We start from the raw sequence: 18,300 nt of genomic DNA, 5'->3' as shown, positions 1-18,300 counted from the left end.
TTTAGTGTATCCAGTAAGGCACATCCCTAACCTCCAGAAATTATGTTACAGTGTGGAGACAGTCACATTAGCAAATAACACTGGTATGCAGTATGTAATATTTCTTAGATATGTATAAGGTCCTGTGGAGACACAGAGAAAGAATGGCTCTGATAGAAGGGCCCATTCAGTTTTTGAAATCGATGTCATGTCTCAAAGATTGAAAAAGAGTTTGTCAGGCAGGAGAAAAGAAAGCCTATTCCACTACAGTGGAGGCAGTGTGAGCCTCTCATTCTGGAATGAAGAGAATATTTCACTATGAAGGATTCAATTTAAGTAAATTCAATTCTGCAAGTGTTAAGTTTTTACTGGGACAAAAGTTACTGTGCTAATTTGGAATTATAAAGTCATGTGAAACAGTACAGAGCATTTTTCAGTATTCCCTTTTACTCAAAGAGGATAGCACAGGAGAGGTCAACTTGCAGGAGTTGAGGTTGGAAAGGGAGGCAGTGTGGAGTCATTCCACCTCCCTTACACTCTCACTCTGTTACACCACAGAGTAAATGAAGAGCTCTGCCCTCACTTTACACAAATGTCCTCCTGAAGCTTCCTTGCTACCCATTCTTTGTACCAGTTCTGTATGTTGTGCTTCAGAACTTTCTAATTTATTTCCTGTCCTCATGCTTTTGTCCTCAACTCTTCATATTTGTTTTTGTTTGTTTGTTCTTGCTGTTTTGGGGTGGGGGGTGACTGTTCTTTTATTTGCCATTAATGAACTTTGGGGCCCCTTGTGTGACCTTGGTCATCACCCCATCACCAAGGTTCTGCTTTTGTTCCCCTCTGGGAGGGGTGAGTAACCCAAGGTGGTTTCTTCACAAGCTGCAGTAGGCACCCACAGTGTTGTCAGGGTATCATGTTGGGGAAATGTCCAGCTTTGTCCAAGAGTTAGTAGAAGTGCTGGCCTTTGATCTTCAGAGACAACATGGCATAGACTTCACCACGGTGGACCATGCAGGATACCTGGTTCAAAGGAACCATCAGTGGTGAACCCTCCAGCCTGTAGCATCACTGAACGCACAGAATAAAGGGAGAAAAGACCAGCACCAAGTACCAGGGTCCTGATGGTGCCACAGTGGACTGCCAGGCTGCAGCACCAGGGCATGGAGTGCGGGTCCAATGGCCACAGTCTGGGAAGTCTGTATCTGCAGGCATTGCCTGGAGCAGGAGTCGGGCCAAGGCAGCTATGCTAGGGAGGCCCAGATGATGCTCTGGACCTTGCAGAACAGCCCAAGGACTAAGAAAGAAGTGGCCCCGTTCACACACGAAGAACAGCACATCTCGCGGCAGGGCTGCGTCTTGCAGGGTCCACTGTTATTCAGGTGTCACCTTGGCCTGCTTGGCTCCACTTCTGGGGCAGGACTTCCACCTCAAATGTTCATATTTGATGCAAGGCATTTCTGCTGATTTCTAAGCACATCCTTTACTGTTCTCTCTCCTGACAACATTTTGAGAGTACTTCAGATAAACACGATTCCCAGTTTTTGTTGGCTTTCTCTTTAGTCCTGCCACGGGGAACACTCCCACAGGTCATATTGCAAAATGTTTGTACAATATGCTAAAGCATTTGGATTTTATTTTGAGGCCAACAGTGAACAATTAATGATGTGTAAGCAAAGGAATGACTTGAGCAGATTTGCATTTTGGGAAATATCCCTCTGGTTGAAGTGTAGAAATAAATTGGAATAGGATAAAAATAGAGGGAGGGAAATCCATGGAGTTGTTTGTAATGATTGAGACATGAATAGTGACAGGCTACCGATCAAAGATGAAGGGAAGTGGATTCAAGAGTCAGTCAGTAGGTACCATGTCACGTTATCACCAGTCAACATAACCAACTTAGGTCAGTTTTCTCTTTTATTTCTTAAAAGGACCTGCCAATGCCTATATATTTTCTCTTGTTTTATCCCTTAAATCCATCTCTCCAACTAAAATAAGCAATTATGAATACAGAGAAATAAACTTCTAGAGCTGAGTTTGACATTATCTAAGGCAATTCCCTCATTAGACAGAATGGAGGTCTCACTGTGAGAGGCCACATATATGGTTTGCTCTCCTTTCTAATCTGCTTTTCATGCCATTTAACAAGAACTTTTGTTTTCGTTTACACTCCTCATTTTCACTTAGGTATATTCTCCATCAAATAGAAGTACACACTGCTTCCATATTCTTCATTCTTTCTCCAGGGAATAGACAGGGCTTAGAGAGTATTGGAAGAGGGACACAAAATCCATGTGCAAGCAGTAATGACACTACTTACCCACTTGAGCCCCATTCCCCAAGTCACTGGGCTGGAGAACTCTCTCCTGTATTGTTAGGTTCTGCACTATAATCCTGCCTGCTTCCAGACCAATGGTTATGCCTCCCCTTGGAAAGCTCACGCTGTCTGTTTGGGGGTGACTTTAAATGGAATGTCACCCAAGTGACACCTTTGTGGCTTGTCATCAGCATCTTCCATTAAGTACAGCCATGTGAGTGTCTGATGGACTGTGTGAAACAGGCAATTTCCCAATTATAAGTAACTTTACTTGTTTTAACAGTCTCAAGCCTTGTCACACACTTCTGTTGAAGGAAGATATTGCTTCTCAGTTTGTCACAGACTGTGATGCCCTTATATAATAGCTTTCTGTATCTCAGTGCTCACTTTTAAAAGCCCACCAGCTATTTCCATGTTACTGACAGCTGTTGTTAAATTAAATTAAATTTCTAAGTAAAATAATTATTTTGGGGGAGATTCAGGACTGAAGAGTTTTGTGAATGTCAAATTACTTTTTCTGTGTTCACTTCAGGAAGTTCTAATTTATTTTTATCCACTTTCTGTAACGAATTCCAGACTGTGAAGATGTCTCGAAGTTCCGTAACCAATCTATATTGTTTGCATTCCATTGTCTTTAATGCACTTTAGCATTTCTTTAATCTCTCCCACAGAGAAGAAATTCCACCTAGTCTTATTTTTTTTTAGTGGGACTTCTCCTTTGTACAAAATAAAATGCACCTTCAAAGGTGTCTCAGTAAATAACATTTCTCTTTCACAGCTAAATACATTTACACTTCGGAAAAAAAGTGAAAACATTGTCAAATGCAGCACATTAGTAGACTTTATGATCTATAATGAACTTTAGAGGTCTTGTAGTCTACTAGTTTGAAAAACAAATCATACTACAGACTCAGTGGTCACTGTCTACCAGGTAAAATATAGAATGTGAGCCAGAAAGAAGGGGAATCTGAGCCTCAATCCCACAGAGGGGAATGGTAAAAGGAATAGTCATAAAAGGGTAAACAATTTGTCATACTGAATAGTAAATCAGTGGATGGAAAATACATATCCAATTTGCATATTAGATATTACATTACATTAGATGTTACATAGATTTTATGTTACATCTAGTATTGCATGTTAGATATTTGATCTAATTTGAGAGTAAAGATTTGCTCAAGGTCACACATTGGCTGTTTGAAGATGCACTCCTGAGTCTCTTGGCTGTGCTTCTTGTACGTTACACCATAGCTGCTATTTGGCCCATTATACTAAGTATCTTGTCAGTAAAGAGAGATCTTTCCTTAAGAGAATAGATATTAGAGTCCGGGAGGTCTGTTTATATTCTTACTTCTCCACTATGTGACTGGGGGTAAGATGTTTTAGCTTTCTAAGCTGCAATAATTTCAACTTTAATATGATAATACTGACAGTACATATACACAGACATTAAATGACAAATGCATGCAAACTTTTTTGCTGAAGCTTGATACCATGCTTAATAACAGTTGAGTCATTAAGATTTTTAAAAATTATATATATATATATATTTGCCTAAGACAAATAATAGATAGTAAATGATGGAGTTTTCACCTCATTTTATCTCTAAGTTGGAAGACTTCCACTGCTTCCACTTCATTCTTAGGATCCTCATTAAACCCTCCTTTTCCACTCTACTTTGGTGCTACCAAAAAAGCATCTTACCTATAGAGTCTTTGAAATTTCCTTGAGAGTCTTCATAATAGGAAGTCCCTACCATTTCCACCATGACATTTTCTTAGAATATAATCAAATATCATCATCACTCTAAGAAAACGTTGCCTAATGCCTACATTTTCTTCTAGTCATACATTCAATTGTTAAATCACATTTCTGTCTTAGACATGAACATAATCTTCCAAATGCTTCAAGGCATATTCTTACCATTTACCATCTATAACTTATCCATCACCAAGTCTTATTATGCCTTAAACTCCTTCCCTTCAATGCCACTATTACAGTGTTTTTTCAGTTTCACTGTTTATTTTTCCCTTCCCTCCAGTGCTTCTCCTTGGAAATCAGGCCTTCACACTGGTTCCAGAGTAGTCTTCCTTTTTATAATGATAATCTCATCATTTCCTACTTAAAACTCATCAGTGACTCACTGGGTTGTCTCATTCACTATCCATACATCACAGTTCATTTTAGGGTAAGAATCAAGGCCTTTAATGAAGACTGACCCCTTATTCTATAGGTTGGCTTATGGCCACCTCTATAGCTTTGTCTCTTGCCACATTTTTTGATATATGAGTTCCCATCTATTCCCCCACACCTTCCCACTATTGAAAATTATGTTTTGTATTTGACATGCTTACAATTCTATACATCTGTACTCCCCTCCCTGCCATGTCTGTCTTATTTTACTCCTTTCATTATTCACATTTTTAGATCTTCACTGTGGTAGGCAGAATAATGGCCCTGCAAAGATGTTCAACTACTAATCCCTGAAACCTATTTCTAGTTGTGATGGCTAATTTTATGGGTCAACTAGGCCAGATATTTGACAAAACTTTATTCTATACATTTTTGTAGAGGTATTATTTTTTTATATGAGATAGACATTTAAATAATTAGACTTAGAATACCCTCTATAATGTGGGTGGGTTTCATTCAATCAGTTGAAGACCTTAATAGGAAAAAAAAAATGACCTTCTCCAGTGAAGAGGGAATATATCTATATATCTATATATCTATGTCTTTTGGTTTTGTTTCTGTGGATAACCCTGACTATACCATGTTACTTGACCTGACAAAGGAAAAGGAACTTGCCATGTGTGGTTAAGTTTAGGATCTTGAGATAGAAGGATCATCTTGAATCATCCAGGTATGTCCAACATAATCACAAGGGAGGCAGGAGAGGCAGAGTCAGAGAGTTTGGAGCTGCTATACCTGGCTGACTTTGAAGATGAAGGAAGGGGCAATAAGCCAAAAAAATTAGGAGGACTCTAAAGCTGTGAAAGGCCAGGAGATAGATTCCTCCTAGAGTATCCAGAAGAATACAGCCCTGCTAACACCATGATTTTAGTCAAGTGAAAGCTATTTGAGATTCCTGACCTCTAGAACTATAAGATAATACATTTATATTGTTTTAAGTCAACAAATTTTTGTCCTTTTGTTAAAGTAGCAGTAAGAAACTAATACAGATTTTGGTGCATGGAAGTGAGATGGTGCTATGTGAATACCTAAAATGTACAAGCATTTAGGAATTGGGCAGAAGATGAAAGAATTCTGAGGAGCATATAGCAAAGTCTAGATTGCCTTTAATAGACTGTTAATATAAATGTGGACATTAACAACTCTGCTAGTGAAATCTCAGAATGAAGTGAAAAGTGAACAGAAAACTTATATTGTCTTAGTGCACACATAAATCATTATAAGCAGACTGTTGATAGAAATATGAGCATTAAAGATATTGCTGGTGAGGGATCACAAGAATATGAGGAATATGTTATTGGAAACTGAAGGAAACAAGATCCTTGTCATATTGTGGTGGAAAGTTTCTGATGCTTGATTTTGGCTCAGGTCATGATCCCAGGGCCATGGGGATCAAGACCCATGTCAGGCTCCATGCTGAGTGTGGAGCCTACTTGGGATTCTCTCTCTCTCTCTCTCTCTCTCTCTCTCTGCCCCTCTTCCCTGCTTGCACTCTCTCTCTCTCTCACTCAAAAATAAGTAATAAATAAACAAATAAATAAATATTCACACCAAAAACAAAAAATGGAAAGGAAAAAAGGCAAATATGTGAGGTAAAAAAAAAAGAAAAAAAAATACATGTACATATACATATATACAATCTTCAAATCTGAAAATATGTCAGGGGAATAAAAAGAAAAGGTACACACCCTTGAGATGGTTATTAGTATTTTGGAAGAACAAGGAGAAATATATGACCAAACATATAACAAAATATATGGAAATGAAGATAATGGAAGAAATGATAAAGGACTCAGAAGAAAAAGCCAGGGGCTTTTACTTGCTAACAATGGGACTTATAGAAGAGAAAGGATCTATCATAAGAGAGGCAATGGTTAACAAATGACAGAAGAAAATCTCTGTGAATTTAAAAACATTTAAATTTGTATGCCTCTGTGGCTCAGTCACTTGAGTGTCCCACTCTTGATTTTGGCTCAGGTAATCATCTGAAGGTTCATGCTCTGTGCTGACAGGCAGAGCCTACTTGGGATTCATTCCCTTTCTCTCTTTCCCTCCCCCACTTGCACGCAACACTCTTTCTCTCTCTCAAAAATAAATAAACATTAAAAAATAAAAACATTTAAATCTCCTAATTTCAAGTCCTCTCCACATTCAGGCAAGATGAAGAAAACAAAGTTATCAACGTAGACATGTCCCGATAAAACACATGAACACTAAATATAAAGACTTTTTAAGATAAAGATTTTTTTTTAATGTTTATTTTTGAGAGAGAGAAGACAGAGTGTGAGTAGGGGAGGGGCAGAGAGAAAGAGGGAGACACAGAATCTGAAGCAGGATCCAGGGTCTGAGCTATTAGCACAGGGCCTGACAACAGGCTCAAAGTCAGGAACTATGAGATCATGATCTGAGATTATGAAGTCAGATGCTTAACAGACTGAGCCACCCAGGAGCCCCAAGATAAAGACTTTTTTAAAAGATTAAAATAATGATTAAAATTTGAAAGATTCCTGACAGAAAAATAAATTTTAATAAAATATTAGAGTCATACCAGACATTTAATCTAAAATAATAGAAATCTAAAAGATAAAGAATGACAGCTACAGATGATAGGGAAAAGAACTACTACACTAGATTCTTTATTTTTTGAGTTCATTGTTAAGTAATCTCTATACCCAACATGGGGCTCAAACTCATAATCCTGAGATCAAGAATTGCATGCCCTACTGTCGGAGCCAGCCAGGCACCCCAGGACTACTACAGTAGACTCTTATACGCAATCAAGTATTATTTATCTGTCAGGATAAAAGGAAATAATTTCTAGATATTCAAATATTTGGAGAACATATGTATTTGATAAAAATATTCCTGAAAGGATTCTAACAAATCAAGAAATGAAATTTATCAGAGAATCAAGATGGGAGAAACTGAACTGGTTAGCAATGATTCAATCTCTCTCCCATTCCTAACCTCCATCTATATATGTTTGTAAATGGATAATGATAGTGTGTGAAGGTATAATAAAAATTCTAAACAAGAGCTCTTCAGCTTATACAGTCATATTGTAAAGGAAAACTTGATAGTCACCTGTGATTAGATAGTCTAAATTATCTTAACAAATATAGGTTTTCAGGAAGTAGAAGACTATCAAGAAATCTTAAAACTTTCTAAACTTCTTATCCTATAGTAATCTAAGGGTTAGGAAAATAAAACACACTAAAATGTTTATCTTAATACGATATAAAATAAAGCAAGAGAAACAGGAAATATAGAGATGTAAAATATTTGCTGTTTTGTTTTCATATTATACTGAATATATAGATTTATAAATACAGATAGATATAGATGTCTGAGTTTCAGGAAATGAAGAGTAAACACAATGTCTTGGAAGAATATAAATATTCACTAATAAAAAGGGAGAAATGTTGAATAAAAACTGACTAAAACCAAAACAAAATAAAGAAAATGAATAAGAAGAAAAACTAATGTGATGAACATAATGTAAAATGGAAAGAATAAAAGCAAGTATATCAGTTGTTACAACAAATGTGAGATATTTTATTTAAAAATGGAGAAAAGACATATTTTTCAATAAAGTCTTTGGTTAATTGAGTATTCATAGGGAAACAAATAAAATTGGATGTTTCCTAAACACAGAACAAAAACATTAACTTCAGGTAGGTTGTAGACCAAGATAAAAAAGAAAACCTATAAGGCTTTAAGAAGATCACATGAGAAAATACAATCACCTAGTATTATGGAAAAACTGTGTATGCAAAGAAAATATTAACCATTTGATAAAAGACTGACATCTTAAGGAAAGTGAAAAAAAGGAAAAGGTATATGTATCACATATACCTAGCAAAGTGGTTGCACCAGAATATATAAAAACATCTGAAAAAACAATAAGAATAAAAGAGGAAACTCAAAAGAATATTAGGCATAAAACTTGAACTATTACTTCTATTAACAGGAAATCCAAATGGTCAATGAATATTTAAAAATGGGTAATATCATTAATAATCAGGAAAAGTGAAAAACCACACCCACTAACACCAGAGTGGCAGATAGACAAAAATAGGAAAGTCTGACAATACTAAGTGTTATCAAGGATGTTAACCAAATGATATTCATATTTACTGTTAGTGGTATTGCAATTAATTCAATTACACTGGAAAATGGTTGGGCATTATCAAGTTAAAAGTTTAAGATGCACATGATCTATGATGCAGCTGTTCTACTCAAGATATATATCCTAGAAAATCCATGCATTGTGTGCACTAGGATACATGTTCAAGAATGTTTAGAGCATCATGGCCAAAGCTAGAAAACAAGTCTCTCAATAGGAGAATGGATAAATAAATTATGGTGTAATCATAAAAGAGAATTCAATATAATGATGAAAATGAACCTAAGCTATATGCAAGAACATGGATGAATATTACAAACAGACTGCTGAAAAAAGGAACAGGACATGAAATAATGAATATAGTATAATTCAAAACTAGGTATGAAGTTTCAAACTTAAGAGTGGTAATAGTGCTGTGCTTCGAAATTATCACTATAACCTTCTCACACATGTAAACTCTTCTCAAAATTTATAATTATTTTTTAAAGTTTGTTTGTTTATTTTTGAGAGAGAGAGAGAGCAAGAGCAGAAAGGGGCAGAGAGAGAGGAAGAGAGAGAATCTGAAACAGGCTCCCTGCTGGCAGTGCAGAGCCCAACACAGGGCTTGATCTCATGACCCTGAGAAAATGACCTCAGCTGAAATCAACAGTCAGGCATATAACCCACTGAGCCACCCAGATACCCCTCAAAATTTATAATTTATGTATGCCATCTCTTTCTAATGGATTCTGATCTGATTCAATTGTCAAAATTATGGTAAAATTGTTTTGGAAACACTATTATTGATGGTTGTATTTTCCAAAGTCAGCCACAAAATTATTTCCTACCATGCATGCTTTTCCTACATGACATTCCTACCATAGATAGATGAGACTTATGTTCTGTCCTCTTAGAACTGGTTGGGTATATGCCAGCTAAGTGATGCTGTATGACCTCTGAAGCTAGGTCAAAACAGGTGATACAGTTTCCTCCTGACTCTCTTGGGACTCTCGCTCCTAGAATTTAGTCACTATGCATGAGAAAGCCTAATCAGTCATACAGAGTAGTCATTTTTAGGGGTTTGTATGTAGGTATGAAGTCCCAGTAGATAGCCAGGAAAATCCACCATGCATGTGAGTGAGCAAACATTCAAATGATTTCAGATCTCAGTTACTAAATCATTCCTAGCCATTGAATCTTCCTATCTGAGGCTCCAGACATCACAGAGGAGAAACAACCTGTTCCCACAGTAATATTTATGACTTTCTAACCTACAGAATCCATGAGTATAATAAAATAGTGTTTGCTTTATGTCACTAGGCTGGGTTTTCTGTGAAGCAAAGGAGTAACCAGAGAGATTTTGGTACCTGAAGTTGTGTATTACTATCACAAAAGGCTAAAACAGCTATCATTGACTTTGGTACTATGCAGTGTGTGAAAACCAGAAGGCCTCAAAAAAAGTATTAGCGGATCCAGCAGTTTTGAGGAGGCCGTAAGCAAAGTCTTGAAGAAAATAAGTAACATTTTAGTAGCAGTTGGAGGAAAGGGGAACCTTGTTACTTATCAGTGAAAAGTTCCACAAAACAATCACCTGCAGTGAGGAAAACAAGATACACACCTAACACACTTGATGACATACTGGAGGAGATTTCCAGGAAGACTATTGAAATTGCCACCTGGCTTTCTCTCACTGCATAATAAATGTGACAGGAGAGAGATAAGCAAAAGAAAAAAAATTAAATCTAAAGAAACCAGCACTTGTTGGGTTCAAAAATATAACTATTTAATTCCCACCTTCTCCAGATGTCAAATTATTCTGAATTTAAGAAATGAGCTCCAAAGATCAAAATTAAGGTAGGGTTGTCAGATCCTTTGTTAAGACATCAAAAATATGTAAGACGATGTTTTTATAGAACCTCTCAGACTGACAAAAAAGTTCCAAAAGGGGGTAGGTGTCTTGAAGATCTTCTCCAGTAAGATTTTTAGACACTCTATGATTAAGAATCTTTTCAAAATTTCAGTTTTTGGTTGCTTTATTATGTGAAATTGATTCATGTTCTTTTAAATTCTTCTTCCTCATTAATAACTGCACATATTCTTTATTTGAACCACAAATTTTAAACAGAACATTTTTAAGTATCATTCTCATAGAAATAGTAAATGATTAGCACTTTCAACTATTTTTGTAGCACTTTCAACTATTACTGATAAAACTTTTGAGTGTCATTTGTATCCAACCTTTATGTTACTAGGATTAGTCACTCATATTTTTGATTGAAATAATCATTTAGTTTCTATTTCCTCAAATATAAGTATCTGTTTTTATTTTGTACTCTCTCCCACATCACAAGACATTCCAGTCTTTTCTGACTTTTGCACAGTATCAGAAAAATGTCTAGACTACAGTCCATTATTAATGTTATTTTCTTCTTCCTTACAGATTCAGAAGAATCAATCTAAACTAAGAATTATTAGTCACAACACAATTCAAGGATAACGACAAACTAATGCTTCATCTAAAGAACAGTGAGTTTCATAAACCATCCTCAGAGCAGACTTGCAACTAATCAGGACTTAGGCCACCTGGAAGACAGTGCTGAGTGTTTTACAGATGCCACCATGATGGGAATCCAAATCCCCAGTGGTCTCTGTGGCATCCTAAGACAATCAGCATAAATAACTACATTATAACTTTATTATTAATTAATATTGCTGCTCACCACAATTACTATTACTGTTATTAATTACTTCTACAGGAAAGAACCTCAGTTAAGAAAAAAAAAAAAGCAGTGTGGCCATTTCAGTACTGAAATTTTGAGAGACTAAGAACCAACTTAGTACAAAGGTAGAAGCAGGTAGACTTAGGTGGCTATGTTAAGAATCCACACAAAATAGAAAGGAAATATATTCTATGTGAGATGGCAATAAATGCTATAGAGAAATAAGAAGAAGATTTCAAGGATACAATGAGACTAAAGTTTCTGTTTAATATGGAAGATAAAGGAAAGGCTTTCAAAAATATAACAATAACAGGCATTCTTCGGTGATAATTTACAGAGCTATAATCTATGCACCTTTCTGTATGTGTTTCTGTATGTGTTTGAAATATATTTCAAAAATGTTTTTAAAAATTCAGTTATCATCAACAATGTTTCAACTATTTGAATTATTTTAAGAATTAATTTAAAGTATAAAATTCAAAGGGGCACCTGGGTGGCTCAGTCAGTTAAGCGACCAACTCTTGGTTTCGGCTCAGTTCATGATCTAATGTTTCATGCTTGGGATTCTCTCTCTCCCTCTCTCTCTGTCAGCCCCTCCTCTGCTCTCTCTCTCTCTCTCTCTCTCAAAATAAATGAACATTTAAAAAAATGTAAAACTCATGACTTTGAAGTTATTTTTATGGCTTAGGTTGGTCTTCTGTACTAGAAGGAACATTATCTGAAATAATACATCTCATTTTATTATTTGTGGCTGAGAAAAGTTGGGTTATTGAAAACTTTGAAAACTGTATTAAATCTCTATGCAGATGGTTCACTGTAATATTAAAAGAGACTGGAGTGTGAGCCACGATTTTGAAAATTTCCAGATGTTTTTAATTGGCACTGTCTCCAAATAAAAGTATCTCTAGATGATGCAATAATTGGTAAGTTACTCTAGTCATCTTTTTCCAATAAACTTTAAATTTATTTCTAGTCAACATATAAATATCAAAGAGGATTAAATAATATATCTGAAGATCTGGAAATTAGCAATTGGAAGAATACATATGCAAACCAAATTGGCAACAACTTGTGTTCTAGCTACAGAAGTGGTTTGGATGGAAATTATGGAATGGAGACCATTAAAAATTTTAAAACTAAATTTTAAATTACACTTGGCTCTTCTAAATGATACTTTAATAGAGATGCTAGTATTTTTTTTCTCTTTATAAGAAAGAAACATATTAGTTTTAAAGTTGATAGATTATTCAATAAACAGAGTGACTGAATGTCTAACTCAAAGCAAAGAATCCATGAAAAGAGAAGTGAAACTCTGGAAATGAAGAAATATGACATATCATTTGAAATAAAATAAATCACAATTTCTAGAGGCTTAGATTGCCTAATAAATTATATGAAAATGTGCTTATAAGCTGAAAAATATGAAATACATAATAAAATTTTGTATTTCTTCTAATTTATTGAGTCTTAAAAGTTAGCCCAAAGATGTTTACAAAGCTCTATGAGTTAGTAGTAAAAAATGATTCAATAAAATTGGGTAACTAATTATGACAGTGTAATAAATAATCATCCCTTAACATAATATAATAACTAATTTTATTCACTCAGTCAAAAGTAGAGAGATTAATACTATGTGAGATTTTAATATACTCCAAGGTAGTCAAAAAAATCATTTTGAAAGTAATTTGTTCTGCTTTTGGGTCTATTTTTCTTTTAAACATTATCTTTCCATTCTCCTTTTGATAATTGGTTGATTCAAGTACCATTTATTTATTGATTTTTTTGGTTATTTTTGTAGCATATTTGTTACGAGATTATCAGTTTTCTAGATTTGATGTTTTTTTTTGCCAAAGAGTTGCACATAATATTCTTATATTCATTTTCCTCATTTTCATACCCCTAGATACATTTTTTCTCATTTCTAAGTTTTTAAGTATTTTTTTAAATTTTTATTTATTTCCAAGAGACAAAGCATGAGTAAGGGGAGGGGCAGAGAAAGAGAGGGAGACACACAGAATCTGAGGCGGGTTCCAGGCTCTGAGTTATCAGCACAGAGCCCAACACGGGGCTCCAACTCAAAACCATGAGATCATGACCTGAGCTGAAGTTGGTCACATAACCAACTCAGCCACCCAGATGTCCCCCTCTCAATTCTAATTTTAACTGCTTTTTCTCTTTCACTGTTTTGCTTAGTTAAGTCTTAAATTCAAATGATAACTCTGGAATTCATTTTTCTAATATATTTTCTATTTCATTAGTTTTAAAAGTTATTAATTCTTGGTGCACCTGAGTGACTCAGTCAGTTAAGCATCCAACTCTTGATCTCAACTCAGGTCTTGACCTCAGGGTGGTGAGTTCAAGCCCCATATTGGGCTCCACACTTAAAAAAGTTATTAATTCTTTTACTCTATTTACATTTTGTATAATTTTAATGTTTTATCTTCCAAATTAGTGATGTAAATATTAAATTTCTTGACTTTTGCCTTGTATTCTTTAATAATGAATAAATTTCAAATATATATATATATATATATATATATATATATATATATATGACTAACAAATAGTCATGTGCTTCATTACAAAGTATATCTTCACAGCTTTCCCAAAAGTAAAGATTTTATAAGTACTCTTAGATAAGCCAATGTATTAAGATAAATAAAGTGACAAGTACTTGGAATTAATTAACACACATTTAGATAATCTTTGGACCATAATTGAAATAAAGCCTAAAATTACCTAATTCTTATAAAAAGACAAAATGTGAATACTCCAAACCCAAACTATGGGAAACAACTAAAACAATTAATAGAAAACCATACATACCTTAAATGTCTTCATTATTAAGGAATAAAATATAAAAGTCAATAAATTTAATATTTATATCACTAATTTACAAGATAAAACAATTAAAATTATGCAAAATGTAAATAGGGTAAAAGAACTAATAACACTTAAAACTAATACAAAATACGTTAGAAAAATAAATTCCAGAGTTGTCATTTGACACTAGATAAGATTTAACTAAGCAAAATAGTGAAAGAGTGAAAGCAGTTAAAATTAGAAATAAGAAAAAAAATATATCTAGAAATATAAAAATGAGGAAAGTGTAAATAAGAATATTATGTGCATATGTGGAATTTAAGAAACAAAACAGATGAACATAGGGGAAGGGAAGCAAAAATGAGATAAAAACAAAGAGGGAGACAAACCATGAAAAACTAAAATAAAGAGAACAAACTGAGGGTTGCTGGTGGGATGTTGGGTGTGTGGGCTAAATGGGCAATGGGCATTAAGAAGGACACTTGTTGGGATGAGCACTGGGTGTTATATGTAAGTGATGAATCACTAAATTCTACTCCTGAAATCATTATTACACTATATGCTAACTACTTTGGATTTAAATAAAATTTAAAAAGTGAAAAAAAAGAAATATTCATAAGTAAAGAAAACTGTATTTTATATATAGTATGAAGTATAATAGACCAAAACATATGTACTAACCACTCATTTTATTTTTACTAACCACTCATTTTAAAAATGTAATATTATCAATAATTTTAAGGACCCTGGTTTACTACTTCTTGCATTCTCCTGCTTACCTGCAGTTGCTCTTCCATTGATGTTAATTGCTTCTCTGATTTTTCTGTATATTTTATTTTCTTTTCACAATAATTTAACCACATATGTATATATGCCAAAGCAATGTATTATTAAATTATATAAAATACAAATGTGTATAAATGTATATATAAACAGCATGATGCTGTAAAAAAGAATATTATGTGCAACTCTTCAGCAAAAATTTCAAATCTATAAAAATTGATAACTTCCTAATGAGTATGTTATAAAAACAATAACAACAACAATACATAATTTGAATCAACCAATTACCAAAAAGAGAAAAGACAATAGCCCTGAGGTCAGTAGAAGGTAGGAAATGAAGGAAGGAAATAATAAAGGTCAGAGCAAAAATAAATGACTACGTAACAATAGGAAAAAAAATGAAATCAGAGCTTTAAAAAGATCAACAAAATTGATAAACCTGTAGCCAGACTCATGAAAGAGAAAGAGAGAGAGAGAGAGAGAGAGAGAGAACTCAAACAAAATCAGAACTAAAAGAGGACAAATGACAACTGATACCACAGAAATACAAAGGATTGTAAGAGAATAATATGAAAAACTATATGCCAACAAATTGGGCAACCTAGAAGAAAATAGATAAATTCTCAGAAATATACAATGTTCCAAAACTGAACCAGGAAGAAATAGAAAATTTGAATAGACCTATTACAAATTACAAAATTGAATTGGTATCAAAAAGGTATGAGAAAAATAGGAGTTCAGGACAAGATGGATTTACAGTTGAATTTTATCAAACATTTAAAGAGTTAATACCTACTCTCCTCAAACCACTCCAAAAAATAGAAGAGGTAGGAAAGCTTCCAAATACATTCTACAAAGTCAGCACTATCCTGATACAAAAACCCAAGATAACACAAAAAAATAAAACTACAGGCCAATATCCCTGATGAACATAGCTGCAAAAACCCTCACAGAATGTTAGCAAACCACATACAATACACTGAAAAGATCAAGTGGGATTTATTCTGGGGATGCAAGAATGATTCAATATTTGCAAACAACTAATGCGATACATCATATCAACAAAATAAAGGATGTAAATCATTTGATCATCTCAATGGATGTAGAGAAAGCATTTGACAAAATGCAACAATCATTCATGATAAAAACTCTCAACAAAGTGGAGTTAGAGGGAATATACCTTAATATACCTCATTCATAATTATATATGAAAACCCACAGTTAACATCATATGCAGCGGTGAAAAACTGAGAGCATTTTCTCTAAGATTACGAACAAGACAAGGTGTTCACTCTCACCACTTTTATTTAACATAATACTAGAAGTTCTAGCCACAGCAATGCTTTCAGAAAAATAAATAAGAGTAATCCATATTGGTAAAGAAGTTAAACTGTCACTATTTGCAGATATACTATACATAGAAAATCCTAAAGACTCCACTAAAAATCTACCAGAAGTAATAATTTCAGTAAAGTTGCAGGACACAAAGTTAATACTCAGAAATAGGTAGTGTTTCTATACATTAATAATGAAGTAAGAGAGAAAGTAAAGAGAGAAAAAGTAAGAGAAAGTAAGAGGAAAAAAAAACAACACTAATTATAATTGCACCAAAAAGAATAAAATACCCCAAACAAATTTAACCAAAGAGGTGAAAGACCTGTACTCTGAAAACTGTAAAACACTGACGAAAGAAATTGAAGACAACACAAACAGAAAGATATTCCATGCTCATGTATTAGAAGAATTAATATTGTTAAAATGTCCATATAATCCAAAGTAACCTATGGATTCAATGAAACCCCTATCAAAATACAAACAGTATTTTTCACAAAACTAGAACAAATAATCCTAAAATTTTTATGGAACCACAAAGGACCCTAAATAACCAAAGCAATGTTGGGGAAGAAAAACAAAGATGCATTCTAGATCACAATTTCTGGATCACAATTCTAAATTTCAAGATGTACTACAAAGCTATAGTGACCAAAACAGTATGGTACTGGCACAAAAATAGACACATAGATCAGTGAGACAGAATAAAGAGCCCAAAAATAAATCCATGAATATATGGTCAGTTAATCTAGGACAAAAGAGGCAAGTGTATATGATAGGCGAAAGACAGTCTCTTCAATAAATGGTGCTGGGGAAACTGGACACTTACATGTAAAAGAATGACACTGGACTGTCTTTTAACACCCAGACACAAAAATAAATCAAAATGGATTAAAGATCTAAGTGTGAGACCTGAAACCATAAAAACCCTCGAAGAGAACACAGGCAGTAATTTCTCTGATGCTGGCTGTATCAATGATTTTCTATATGTGTCTCCTAAGGCAAGGGAAACAAAAGCAAAAATAAACTACTGGGACTACATAAAAATTGCACAGCAAAGAAAACCATTAACAAAATGAAAAGGCAGCCTACTAAATGGGAGAAGGTATTTGCAAATGATATATCTGGTAAGGGGTTAATATCCAAAATATATAAAGAACTTATACAACTCAAAACCAGAAAAACAAACAATCTGATTATAGAATAGGCAAAGGACCTGAATAGCCATTTTTCCAAAGTAGACTTAAAGATGGTCAATAGACAGAAGAAAAAAATGCTCAATATCACCAATCATCAGAAAATGCAAATCAAAACCACAATGAGATATCACCTTATACCTGTCTGAATAACTAAAGTCAAAACACAAGCAATAACAAATGTTTGTGAGAATGTGAAGAAAAAGGAACCCTCTTGCACTGTTGGTGGGAATGCAAATGGGTACAACCACGGTGGAAAACAGTATGAAAGTTTAGTTTTTAACACTAAAAACAGAAATTCCATATGATCCCACTATTGGGAATTTATCCAAAGAAAGTGAAAACACTAACTCAAAAATATATGCACCATTATATTTATCCATTGTTATTTACAATAGCCAAGATATGGAAGCAACTTAAGTATCCAACAATAGACAAATGGGGGTGCCTGGGTGGCTCAGTTGGTTGGGCCTCCAACTTCGGCTCAGGTCATGATCTCATAATTCGTGAGTTCGAGCCTCACATAGGGCTTTGTCCTGACAGCATGAAGCCTAAGTCTGATTCCAGTTCAGTGTCTCCCTCTCTCTGCCCCTCCCCTGCTCATGCTCTGTCTCTTTCTGTCTCTCTCTCAAAAATAAATAAACATTAAAAATTAAAAAAAAAATAGACAAATGGATAAGATGTCCTGTGTGTACACACACACACACACACACACACACACACACACACACACACACTGGAATATTTTGCAGCCATACAAAAGTATGATATGGTGCCATTTGAGACAACATGGATGGACCTAGAGGGTATTACGCTAAGTGAAATATGTCAGACTGACAAAGACAAATACCATAA

At 34.3% G+C, this 18,300-nt stretch overlaps 1 pseudogene; it reads right to left on the bottom strand.

The window, feature by feature from the left end:
* Positions 1–851: 851 nt before the first annotated feature.
* LOC122201180 overlaps positions 852–18,300 on the bottom strand; it is a 46,562-nt pseudogene continuing 29,113 nt past the window's right edge.

The sequence above is a fragment of the Panthera leo genome, chromosome D1 (assembly GCF_018350215.1).
Source record: "Panthera leo isolate Ple1 chromosome D1, P.leo_Ple1_pat1.1, whole genome shotgun sequence".
Classification (NCBI taxonomy): domain Eukaryota; kingdom Metazoa; phylum Chordata; class Mammalia; order Carnivora; family Felidae; genus Panthera; species Panthera leo.
This window is presented reverse-complemented; position numbering and strand designations above follow the sequence as displayed.